This window comes from Pinus tabuliformis, chromosome 1_2 (assembly GCF_031772625.1).
Source record: "Pinus tabuliformis cultivar Carrire ecotype Pingquan chromosome 1_2, CPIR1, whole genome shotgun sequence".
In the NCBI taxonomy this organism is placed as follows: domain Eukaryota; kingdom Viridiplantae; phylum Streptophyta; class Pinopsida; order Pinales; family Pinaceae; genus Pinus; species Pinus tabuliformis.
Window position 1 is genome coordinate 1,233,562,432 of NC_142298.1, and position 13,325 is coordinate 1,233,575,756.

Here is a 13,325-nt window from a genome sequence, read left to right on the forward strand (position 1 = left end):
CTCCATTATAGCCTAGACCTGTCTTGTTTAGTGGAGAACGTTGTACATTGATAATCTCATCCAAAGTTTCAGATCCTTTGACACACTTAAGATTAATAGCTTTTGTTTTCTCAATTTCTTTTCTAAGACCAACAATTTCACGTTCTAATTTTTCAAGATGTTTTTCCTTTTCATCAATTTGAAATTGTAGAGTATCAATGATCATATTCTTTTCTTCTACACATCTCTTGAGTCTAGTAATTTCTTCATAAAGGCTATCCACATCTATAGCATCCATATAACCATCATCTTCAAATGCCATTAACAGTTTATAGTCATTACCTCGTTCATCTTCATGACTATTTGATAGACCATCACTATCTTCATGAGTGTAGTAACTTTTCTTATTTGCCCTTTGTTTCTTGTTCCATCTAGCAGGTTCCTTTCCTTTATCCTTATAAGGACATTTTGCAGCATAATGACCTACTCTTCCACAAGAAAAGAATTTAAAAGGTAACTTACCTTTGAATCTTCCAGAACCCCTTTGAAGATTTCTGACAAAATTTGATTCTTCTTCTTCTTGTTCTGGCACGTGACTTGCTTCATAATAATCTTCTTTGCCTGATGCCTTGAAAGCAGCTTCTCTTCTGTCTGATGGACCTCCCTTTCTCATTTCATAAGCAGTTAGTATTCCATGTAGCTGAGACATAGTAAGAATTCGTAGATTTTCTTTTTCTTCTATTGCAGACACTTTAGATTCAAATTTGGGGGACAATGATCTTAGAACCTTTTCAACCACAATAGCCTCTTTTATTTATTCACACAAGTTTTTCATGCAATTAACAATCTCATCTACCCGAAGAAAATAGTTAGCCACACTTTCATCATTATACATCCTAAGATTCTCATACTGAATCCTGAGAGTTTGAAGTTTAGCACGCTTTACTTGTTCATCTCCTTTGTAGCTCAAGACAATCTTGTCCCATATTTCTTTTGCGGATTTATATTGCATAACCTTTACGAATTCTGTTTGAGATAAGCATCCCAGCAAAGTATTGACTGCTTTAGCATTTGTTTCATATTTCTTCTTTTCGGCCGTATTTGTAGGAGTAGCTGAAGGAAAAGTATAGCATGTTTCTATGATATCCCAAACTTCTGTACCAAGAGATTGAAGATAGGCAGTAACCCTTACTTTCCAATAATTGAAGTTTGTACCATCAAAAATTGGTGGCCTGATTGATGCTTCCCTCTCATAGTTGCTCATGATGAATGATCTTCCTTCAAGCGATCAAGCTTCTCTGAAGGACCTGCTCTGATACCAATTGTTGAAAATAATATTGAGAGGGGGGGGGGGTGAATCAGTATTATCAAGTTCTTTTAACAAATCTTCCTTATTTACACTTTGAATTATTTTTTCCTATCAACACCATAAAATAATGAGCATGAACAAGAAAAACAGATAGTCACACCAAAGAACACCAGATATAAGGTGGAAACCCAATGTGGGTGAAAACCACCTACTGCAATATGTCTCTATCTTCTTTCAAATTAGAAACTCTTGTTATAATGATTTTGTACTGGTGCAGTCCTTTACTAGTACGCAGGCTGCAACCTACAGAGAGCTACAACTCTCTCTCATTTTCCAGTCTCTCCTGGAAGGGAGCTACAACCCCCTACTTTTTTCTTTTAAGGACTACTTTTCAAACTGGATCCAACAACAACATTGAAGCTCATAGTCAAACAACCTTCTGAATCACCCAATCACCAGATCCATAATGATATTATGAGAGTTATCAACCAAATCTAATACATAAATATAAGTCATTAATCATGCTGTTATCTGAACTCAACAACAGTAACCAAACATCAGTTATGCACCCAAAACCCTGCAGAATAGTCAAAGGCAGTTAAAAAAAAATTTAAGCAGGGATCGCAACTTCACTGGTATAGATCTGCGGATATCTGTACTACCTCCGCACCTGCGCCTTCTGTGGCGCCACGACCACCGCACCTGCGCCTTCTGTGGCGCCTTCGCACTGCACCTTCTGTGGCGCCTCCGCACTGTGCCTTCTGTGGCGTCTCCGCACTACGTCTTCTGTGGCGCCTCCGCACTGCGCCTTCTGTGGCGCCTCTGCACTGTGCCTTCTGTGGCGCCTCCGCACTGCGCCTTTTGTGGCGCCTCCGCACTGCGCCTTCTGTGGCGCCTCTGTGTCATCTCCGCACTGCGCCTTCTCTGGTGCCTCTGTGGCGTCTCCGCACTGCGCCTTCTGTGGTTCCTCCACACTGCGCCTTCTGTGGCGCCTCCGCACTGCGCCTTCTGTGGTGCCTCTGTGGCGTCTCCGCACTACGTCTTCTGTGGCGCCTCCGCACTAGGCCTTCTGTGGGGCCTCTGCACTACGCCTTCTGTGGCGCCTCCGCACTGCGCCTTCTGTGGCGCCTCCGCACTTCCGCAGCTGCAGCGCTCGAGAGATCACCCTTCACAGATTTGCTTTCAACTTCACTTTCATAGATCAAACTTTTAAAACAATAACCCAATATTTCAGATCTTAAGATATTCGATTTGCAAGGATGATTTAGCCAAGTGATCTCCTTTGCTTTATATAGGAAAGCTTCTTCCTAAAAACATGGTTCAATACCATAGATAACCAATACAAGGGGCCCAAAAACATGGGGCTCAATAATACCAAGGATTAACCACCATGGACCACAGGTAAGTTCTCCAACATATACACACTTTTGATGAGGTACCATGGTCCAAAACCATAGGTTCAAATACCAAGGACTAACTACCATGGACCAAAGGTAAGTTCTCCAACATGAAAGTGCGTGAACTTTTTCTCTACATGAAATAAACTTTTCTCTACATGAAATAAACTTTTCTCTGCATAAAAGTGCGTGAACGTTTCTCTACATGAAATAAACGTTTCTCTGCATATAAGTGCGTGAACTTTTCTCTACATGAGATGAGTGGGTTGCCATCAAGTACAACATATGTATCATAAAGCCATACCAGAATCATAATGCCAACAGCAAGTTTGTGAAGAATTATGGGAGAATAGCAACACCTCTAACAACATTACTGAAGAAAGATGCATTTTCATGGACTCCAAAAGCAACAAAGGCCTTTGAACATCTTAAAGAGGCGATGTGCCAAGCACCAGTCTTAGCTACACCAGACTTCACAAAAACCTTTATTGTGGAATGTGATGCTTCAGGAAATGGAATTGGTGCTGTTCTAATGCAAGATGAAAGACCCATTGCTTTTGAAAGTTGTCCAATTAAGGGAAAGTTTTTAAGCAAAGCTATTTATGAGAAGGAAATGTTGGCAATACTCCATGCACTTAAGAAATGGCGACCCTACCTAATGGGTAGACACTTCAAGGTAAAAACGGATCATGATAGCCTTAAATAATTTTTACAAAAAAGATTATCCTCTGAAGAGCAACAAAAGTGGGTCACAAAGATGTTGGGTTATGAATTTGAAATCGTCTAAAAAAAAGAGAAGCAAAATGTGGTGGCAGATGCACTCTCAAGAAAGGATGAGGATGTGGAAGCATTGTTGTGCGCCATTTCTATTATCCAACCAGATTGGATAAATGAAGCAAGGGAGGAATGGAAGCATGACGAAGAAGTGTGGGCACTTATTCGAAAGTTACAACAAGATTCCAGTACGTCTGGTACATTTAGTTGGAAAAATGATTCGTTATGGTACAAAGATCGCTTATACCTCTATAGGAATTCCAAGCTAAAACAAAATATTCTTATGGAATTGCACACTTCTCCCTTAGGAGGGCACTCAGGATTTTTAAAAACTTACCACAGGGTTAAGAAGGAATTTTTTTGGGATGGCCTTAAATCAGATATTCAAAAGTTTGTGGCTGAATGTTTGGTTTGCCAACGAAATAAAGTTGAAACAATTAAGACACCGGGTCTATTACAACCTTTATCCATTCCAAGCCAACGTTGGGAGGAGGTTTCAATGGATTTTATCATAGGTTTACCCAAGTCTGAGGGAAAGAGCGTCATCATGGTGGTAGTTGACAGACTTACCAATATGCACACTTTTGTGCATTATCACATCCATTTAAAGCCAGTACAGTTTCTACTGCATTTATGGAAACAATTCAAAAGCTACATGGAAACCCAAAGATTATTGTAAGTGACAAAGATCCCATTTTCACTAGAAATTTTTGGACAGAATTATTTTCTTGTCTTGGTACTCAGTTAGCTCATAGTTCATCTTATCATCCTCAATCTAATGGGAAAACTGAGATAGTAAACAAATGTTTGGAAGGATATCTTCGTTGCTTTTTATTTTATAAACAGACACAATGGGTCAAATGGTTGCCTCTAGCTGAATGGTGGTATAACACTTCCTTCCATACAGCAACAAAAATGACCCCATTTATGGCACTTTATGGGTATCAACCACCATCCATCACATCATATTTAAGAGAAAATTCTAAGGTTCAGGCAGTGGAACATCACATCGAACATCAACAATAAGTCCTCCAACTCTTAAAGGATAACCTCGTGTTGGCACAAAATAGAATGAAACAAGAGGCAGATCAACATCGCAATGAAAAAAGTTTTGATGTAGGTGATTGGGTATTCCTATGGCTACAACCATATAAGCAAATGTCCCTCAAGCAAGCTAAGAAGGATAATAAATTATCACCAAAGTATTATGGTCTGTACAAGGTGTTGCAAAAGATTGGTACTATGGCATACAAATTGGAGCTTCCTGCAGCTTCTCGATTGCACCCAGTTTTCCATGTTTCATGTTTAAAGAAGGTTATGGGCGACAAGCTCCCAGTTCAAACAATATTGCCAGAACTTGATGAGGAAGGAAAAATTATATTGGAACCAGAAGCAGCCACAGAAAAAAGAACTCGACAGCTACGAAATCGTTCAATTTCAGAGTATCTTATCAAGTGGAAGAACTTATCCGCTGAAGATTCCACATGGGAGGATGAGAATTTTATGCAGAAGTATCCATAACTACTCAAGCATTGAGGACAACACTTTTTTGAAGGAGAGGGGCATGTTGGGTCCTTATAATACTAGTGATTACCCCATTACTATTGTAGTTATACCCCTAATTAATATTGTTGTGCCCCTATTGCCACCATATTGTTATTACTATGCCCCATAGAATCCCTCTATTTTTATTTTTGTGGCTTTGTATTATTATTGTTAGGTCGGCTGGATTATATTGTGACTCCTTAGACTCCTATATATAGAAAGGAGGTTTTGTCATTTGAATCATCCAAGAATTTTTCATTTATGTAATGTAAAGGAGGTTTCCCCCTCAAAGAGGTTGAATTCTAAGGCGTTGATCTATCTTTTCTATCTTTTCTTGAGCTGGTTTCATAACATAGTTCTTTGTTTTAAGCTTGTGTAATAATGAAACTAAATCCAAGCATAGTTCTTTGTTTTAAGCTTGTGTAAAAATGAAACTAAATTCAAGCATAGTTTTTCGTTTCAAGCTTGTGTAAACATGAAACTAAATCCAAGAATAGTTCCCTATGGTTCAAGCTTGTGTAAAAATGAACCCATTTCCATTTTTAACCCTTGTGATTGCCATTCTGTCAGCCTTTTTTGTAATATAAGCCTTTCTTTTTTTCATCCCATCGCCACCATCCACTTGGCCAATCATGTGCTTTCACTTGGTTGTTTTACCCTTTTTGAGGAACAATTGCAATGATTGGTCCTATTAGCTAGCCTCTTCACATAAATCAACATGTTTTGAGAAGTTCCAACATCACCGAAACTAGTTGCTACCCTAGACACCACTCCTTCCTCAAAATGGAGTCCTCTTTAAACTATTTTTAGACTCTCTAAATATGAAAATATTGTTGAGCGCTTGTCTATTCCAGCTCGTTAAATGATTGAAAACAACATCTCTCTTGTATTATTTTATGCTTTTTCAGACTTGAGAGATTATTTTACGAAAAATAACTTGTGGAGTTTCCTTTTTGTCACTTTTCAAACTCTATAAACATGAAAAGGATTGAGTTGTCTTTGTTGTTAAACTCGTTAAAAGCATCAAATACCGATGGATTCACCCGAAGGGTGAAATTATACAGCAAGCATATGTTATACTCCTCAATCTTGATAAAAAAATAAACAGGTACTCATTAGCAATGACTGGGGAGAAAGGGAAAAAGTTGAGAAAACTTTATGGTAGCAAGTCGCTCTTGAACATGACACTTTCACCTCATCTCCATGACTATTTGGGTTGGGTTATCTGCTTGATGGTTATCACACCATTGGTCTATCATACCATCCATTACATTGTTTTGGGTCAATGATGCCAATTCATTCAATGTTGCTAATATGTTCAAGAGAAGTCATTCAATTCAAACTTCTTCCTTTGCAATACTGTAAACCTTCATTTTCAAGACCACTATTCTTGATCCTTGTGTCGTCAGTCAATTTTTCATCTCCAAAATCATTTATCTCATTTCGTGTCGTAGATGTGGGATACATCAAGTCCCTCTTGCGATGAGTTGCTTCTTGTCGACATCAACACATCATCTAAGAAGTTAACTTAGAAACACCCCTTCAATACCTTGAAGCTTGCATACATCAATGGAAGGTTTTCTCAGTTCTGGTGATAGGTTGACATCAACGGCCTTCGACTGAAAGACTTTGTATGGCGTTCACCATCAAATCATTTATTCGCACCATGCGAAATGTACTGTAGTACCTTGAGGGTCATTATCATTATCAGTGATTCCTCTCGCGTCTGTTAATGGCTTACATCATTGGATGGTAATCAGACGATGCCTTTCCATGTTTGACTTTAGAACATCTATTAACATAGTTAGACTTGTATTTGAGTGAAATATTGGACGAGATTGAAGACTCCAGATCTAATTTCATCCATCCGGGCTGCGATATTTTTCAGGAGTACCAAATCAAATGTACAATGGCCTTACATTCATGGTCAACCATTCATGGGTCTATATCTATAGATGACTATATTTGTACATCTAATGAAAGTTTATAAGCTGAGCATGGGTATGCCTCCCTCAACTAATTCATGAGAAAAATAAAATTATCATGATATATGTATTGTAATTGATGCAGGTCACCTTCCGTTTCGAAACCTCCTCTCCTCGTGATAAAGCATTTCACCCGACATAGATATTTACGACTTCATGCTTTAGGGGGAAACTGTTACAGATCCATTTGGGCACATTAACCCCAACTTATGGATTGATACTATTAGGGTCCATCAACCCCTAGTGCAGTTGTTACATGCCCTAAAGAAGTTAGTCATTAGAATGCTTCACTTCCAAAGAAGTTCCATCACTGAAAACATCCAAAAACTACTTCTAAGAAGATCAGCGCGGGTAGGCCTTCATTAGGGTGAATTGTAATGCAAACCACACACTGACAGAGTGCTATGTAGTGCACTTGGTCCCTATTTGGCTTTCATTGAGCGAATTTGGGCAAATTTCCATGAGGGTTTGAAGGTTCCTTATCCATTGGAAACCTCTAGAAGTTTCTCAAATTCCACCTACTCCTTTGAGTTCGCATTTGGATGAGAAAGGGAATTACGAAACATCAATCCCTTATCCCTTCTTCCATGGAACTGATTTCTAAATTTAGAAAGGAATTCATCATCACCATTGATGACATAACCTCCTTCACTCACCTATAAATAGATCACTCATCTAAGAGATCAGGGGCTGAAAGATTGAGTGGTAACGAGATGTTGGTGATATGAGATTAGAATTGAGTGAAAGTATTGTGATAGTGTTGGAATGTCTTGCTTTTCATGAGGTGATGAAGAATTGAATTGGAAGGATGACACTGGATCAAGCTCATATGGGTTGTAATCTTTCCTCTTATCAATAAAGTTTTCAAGACTTTTTCCATATGCTTTTGTTATATGTTAATGCTTTCATATATATATCATGTTTTCGATTCAATGTTATTTATAAGCAAAAGATCATTATGCCTTGATGGGTTTTTGTTCCTGTGATTGTTTAGGTACTTTCCAAGTGACTTAAGCATGGAAAAGAGCAACAAGATTGATCAAGGGAGACAAGGAGCTAGCGAAAACTACAAGTAGGTTTCTCTTCTCTCTTGGTTTATCTGTTGATTATAGAAAAGGTTAAGATTACTTTGTCTGTGGTTTCTAGATCCTATACTAGATCTAGAGGGTTAGGAATTTGTCCAAGAACATTAAATATTCCCGAAACACTTGGATGTACTTATCATGCAGGAAGTAGCATATCACATCTTGGCTAGATTGAAAGCTAGACTACATCGGAAGAAGAAGGCACCTTGGCCCACTCTTCCGTTGTGGATTTGGTTATATGATATCTGGAGTATTAAGCAAGTGGATCTCAAAGCAGAACAGATGGAGAAGTACCCATTCAACCTACGAAGCTACAATCTCTATGACCCACATTGCATTGTGAAGGATCGCTACATGAGAGTATAGTTCAACTAGATCCACAAGGTATTTCCTTAGGCCGAGGAGGACCCATGGAGATATTTCTATGATTTCTCCAAACCCAATGAAAAGTTCGGCTTTGTTTTAGAGTGGTTAGTGAAGCAACATGAAGCAGCACCGTGGAGAGCACCAAAAACAACATAGGCAACAATGGAAGCGGAGCCAAGCATACCAGTGCATGACAAGGGTAAGAGGAAGATTTCCAATCACATGGAGGAGGAGCAAAGATCCAAGTTTCGAGCAGATCCACTTGTAGAGCAAGAAACTATGGTTATTGCGGCAACAAGGCACTAGTGCTACAAGAGAATTGTGCAAATGCAGAGGTATAAGAACATAATGGAAGAGATAGAGAAAGAGTTGTATAAGCTAAGGGAGAAACTCTGAAAGGAACAAGAGTTGCGCAAAGAAGAGAATGAAGCGCAACAACAACAGATATAGCAGGGGGCGCAACATGTGCAAATAGATGAAGTACTGCCTGTACAAGTAGTTGATTCATCAGAACAACTGACATTAGGTGAATAGGGTGAACCATCATAGGGGCAAGACTCCACTTATGATGTAGAGAAAGCACTCCAACAGTTGGATGCAGACATGGAGAAGCAAGAGTTGGAATAGGACACCGACCTCATGCCTCACCACAAAGAGGTTGACTCACCCACTTCAGTGCATCTAGATGATGAGAAAGTCTTGAGTGGCCAAGGAGGCACTGAGATCCTTGGTGATCATCTGGAAGGAGAGATCCATGACATCGCATTTAATGAATCTCATCATAGAGTTGTGAAGTCTTACAAAGTGTCAACTCCGAAGGATCATACATCTCCTATGCAAATTGAGGAACAAGTGATCATGACTAATGTGCATAAACATTCAGTTGCCTTGGCTGATGAAACCAATGTGTATGTTGAAGCCACTAGCTCAAGTGTTCACTTTTTGATAGATGAGAATAAGTGAATGGCAAAGGTACCACAAATGACCAAGCAAGGAGGAGACTTGGTGACAATGTCCACACGAGCTGAACTAAAGAAAGAAATTCTAGATGAAGTATTGTCCCTTGACACAGTTATGCGAGCATTTTACTCCAAGTTTGGTACCATGCATAAGGTAGTCATCCATCTAAATGGATGGAAGCAACGATGTGCTAGAAGAGCACGTTTCTTAATGAACTTTAATTTTGTTGTTGATGATTTTCAAACATGGACAATGAAATGCAAGGGAGCCCCACTTCACCTACCTAAGATGATAAGGCCCAATGTGGTTGCTAAGGCACGTATCCAAAGTCAGATCTAGAACTATGAAGAGCTCCCACAACTCATCACTAGCATACATGCTTCCCATGCACGAGTATTCAATATTATGGATGTTGTGGTGCACACACATGAGAACCCATCTATTGGGACTCCTACCTAGGCGAAGACAAAGAAACAAGTCCAACTAGTTCTTGACACGTACTTCCACAAGTTGATGCGCATTTCCACCAGCCCATACTTGCTCATCAGTGCAAACATCATGCTCAAGTATGTTTTTGGTGTAGGTTTGAACCCCGTACAGAAATTACCTACATATGAATTCTCAAACATAGAAAATAAACAATGTGAGAGCATAACACATAAAACACATATACACCGAGATTTTCCCCTAGATCCCAAAACTGGGACTACCAGCTTGATTTTTCATTATATTCCTTTCAATGTTACAATACATATTTATACATGCCGAAGCATCCAATACCATGGACCAAAAAACCATCGCGTACAAAACCATCGATCAAAAACCATAGGTAGGTTCACCCAACCTAATATAGGGTCCAAAAATATAACACAACCCAACATTCTTCCACTTGTCGTTTTCTTTCCACAACGGGCCACGGGAGAGCTTAGTCATTTTTCCAGCCCTGAAATGCTCATTGTTTCTCTACACCAAGAGAACTTCTCAGAGCTCATAGATTTTGTCAATGCATCTGCAGTATTCTTCAAAGTTTCCACCTTTACCAGTAACACCTTTTTGTCTTCTATCATATCCCTCACAAAGTGATACTGAACATAAATGTTCTTTGTCTTTGAATGGTAAGCAGGGTTCTTTGCCAAGAAAATTGCACTTTGGATGTCACGGTCTATCCTTATAGCTCCCTATATTAACCCCATACTTGAACATAATCTCTACAACCAAACTGCTTCCTTTCTTTCATGAGTGGCTACCATGTATTCTTCCTCTATAGTTGATAGTGCCACTACAAATTTTTTCTTACTCATCCAACTGACTGAACCTCCAAATAGGTTAAACACATACGCACTTGTAGATCTTCTCTAATCCAGATCTCCAGTGCAGTCTACATCAAAAAAGCCATGAATATCCAACACTCTGTCTAATCTTGGTCTTCCTTGGTAGCACAAACCATAATCACTAGTGCCACGCAAATACCTGAAAACCTACTTCACTGTTGTCTAGTGCTCCTTCCCTAGTTTTGACATAAACCTGCTCAATGCTCCCACTGCATGTGAAATGTCTACTCTAGTATAGACCATTGCATACATCAGGCTACTGACTACACTTTCATATGGAACACAGGACATATCCTCTTCCTCTTCTTGTGTCTTGGGACACTGTTCAACAGATAACTTTACACCTACAGGAATAGGAACCTTCACCAGTTTACTATCCTACATATTAAACCTCTGCAATATTGTCTCAACATACTTCCTCTGGTTTAACTAGAGCTTCCTCTTTTCCCGGTCTCTTTTAATTTCCATGCCCAAAATATAGTTTGCAGCACCAATATCTTTCATGTCGAATTTGGAGGACAATTTGGTCTTCAAATCTTGGATAATTTCTTTGTCATTTTCAACCAGCAACATATCATCCACATACAAGACCAGATAAATAACACGGTCACCAATTAATTTAAAATACACACAGTGATATGATTTGCTTCTGGTGAAGCCAAGTGCCGTATAAATGTATCAAATTTATGGTACCACATCCTTGGTGACTATTTTAACCCATACAGTGACTTATTTAACTTGCATACCAGATCATTCTTACCCTTCACCACAAATTCTTCAGGTTGCTTCATGTAGATCTCCTGTTCTAGATCCCCGTGAAGAAACGTTGTCTTCACATACATCTTTTCTACCTCAAAATCAAAAGCAACAGCAATAGATAAAAGTAACCTAATAGAAGTTACCTTGGCAACAAGAGAAAAAATATCACCAAAATCAATTCCCTCCATCTGGGAATAACCTTTTGCTACCAACCAAGCTGTGTATTTCTCCACTTTTCCTTCTGCATTTGTCTTCTTCTTAAACACCCATTTGCTGCTAATGGGTTTCCTTCCAGCCGACAACTACACCAGATCCCAAGCCTCATTTTTGTGTAAAGATGCCATTTCATCAACCATGGCCTCTCTCCAGATTTTTTCATCCTCTGGACTACTGCTTACTTCATAGTTCTGGGATCATCATCAATAATAGATAAAGAAAAAATTGAACAGAAAGAAGATGGACTATACCTTTCTGGCTACCTTCTTTCTCAAACTGATCTTCTCACACTCGGAGTTTGAGGCTCTTGATCTTTTGATTCCTCCTCTGTTGTAGAGTTTGATTCTTCCTCCTTTAGCTCAAACTCTATCTTCTCAGGTTCCTTTGGTTGAAATTCATGTTTAATAAAATCTTTCACCGCTCTGAACACCACATCTCGGCTATACAAAACCTTCTTTGTTGTTGGGTTCCAAAGCTTATAACCCTTTAAACCATCCTTATGCCCAATAAAGATGCACTTCTCAGATTTACTATCCAACTTGGTTCGTTTCTCCTTTGGAACATGTATATATGCATCACATCCAAATACCCTCAGATGTGAAAGTGAGGGTTTCCTACCAGTCCATATCTCTTGTGGAGTTTTATCCTCCAACACTGATGAAGGTGATCTGTTGACTAGGTAACATGCTGTCTCCATCACCTCTGCCTAGAGTTCCTATCCTAACCTAGCATTAATGAGCATGCTTCTTGCCCTTTACATCAACGTCTTGTTCATTCTTTTTGCAACTCCATTTTGCTAAGGTGTATATGGAGTAGTCTTTTTCTGTGTTATACCACACTTCTTACAAAATTCTTCAAATTACTTACTACAAAACTATCCACCATTATCTGTCCTCAGCACCTTTATCTTCTTCTCTGTTTGGTTTTCCACCAGAACCTTGAATTCTTTAAACTTGGCAAAGACTTCAGATTTCTTCTTAACGAAATATATCCATGTATTCCTTGAGAAGTCATCTATAAATGATACATAGTACACAGACTTACCCAGTGATGGAACCTTCACAGGTCCAAACACATCACTGTGCACAAGCTCTAATATATGTTTTTCCCTCTTACCACCAGAGGGGAAACTCACCCGATTCTGCTTCCCATATACAAAAGTTTCACAGAAATCAAAATCCAGAGAACTATTACTCATACCTTCTATCATACCTTTACAATGAAGTATTTGAAGGCCATTCTCTCCAATATATCCAAGCCTTTGATTGCACAACATGGTCTTCTCTCCAGAGACCACTAGATTTTCTACTCCACTTTCAGGAACCACAGAACTATTGCACCCATTAAAAACAATGCTACCTTGCAGCTTGTACAAAGTTCCAATCTAAACTCCCCGCATTAATATCAGTCCTCTCGAAACCATCTTGCTGGTATCCTTCTCGAACATTGTTTTTACACCTGCATCATCTAACTTGCTTACAGAAATAAGATTTTTGGCTAATCCAAGAATATGTAGAACACTCGGAAGTGTTCTAACCCTTCCACCTTGCAACTTCAACTTTACATTCCCGCGACCAATGATTCTATCCTTCTTATCATCCCCTAAGAAGACATCACCA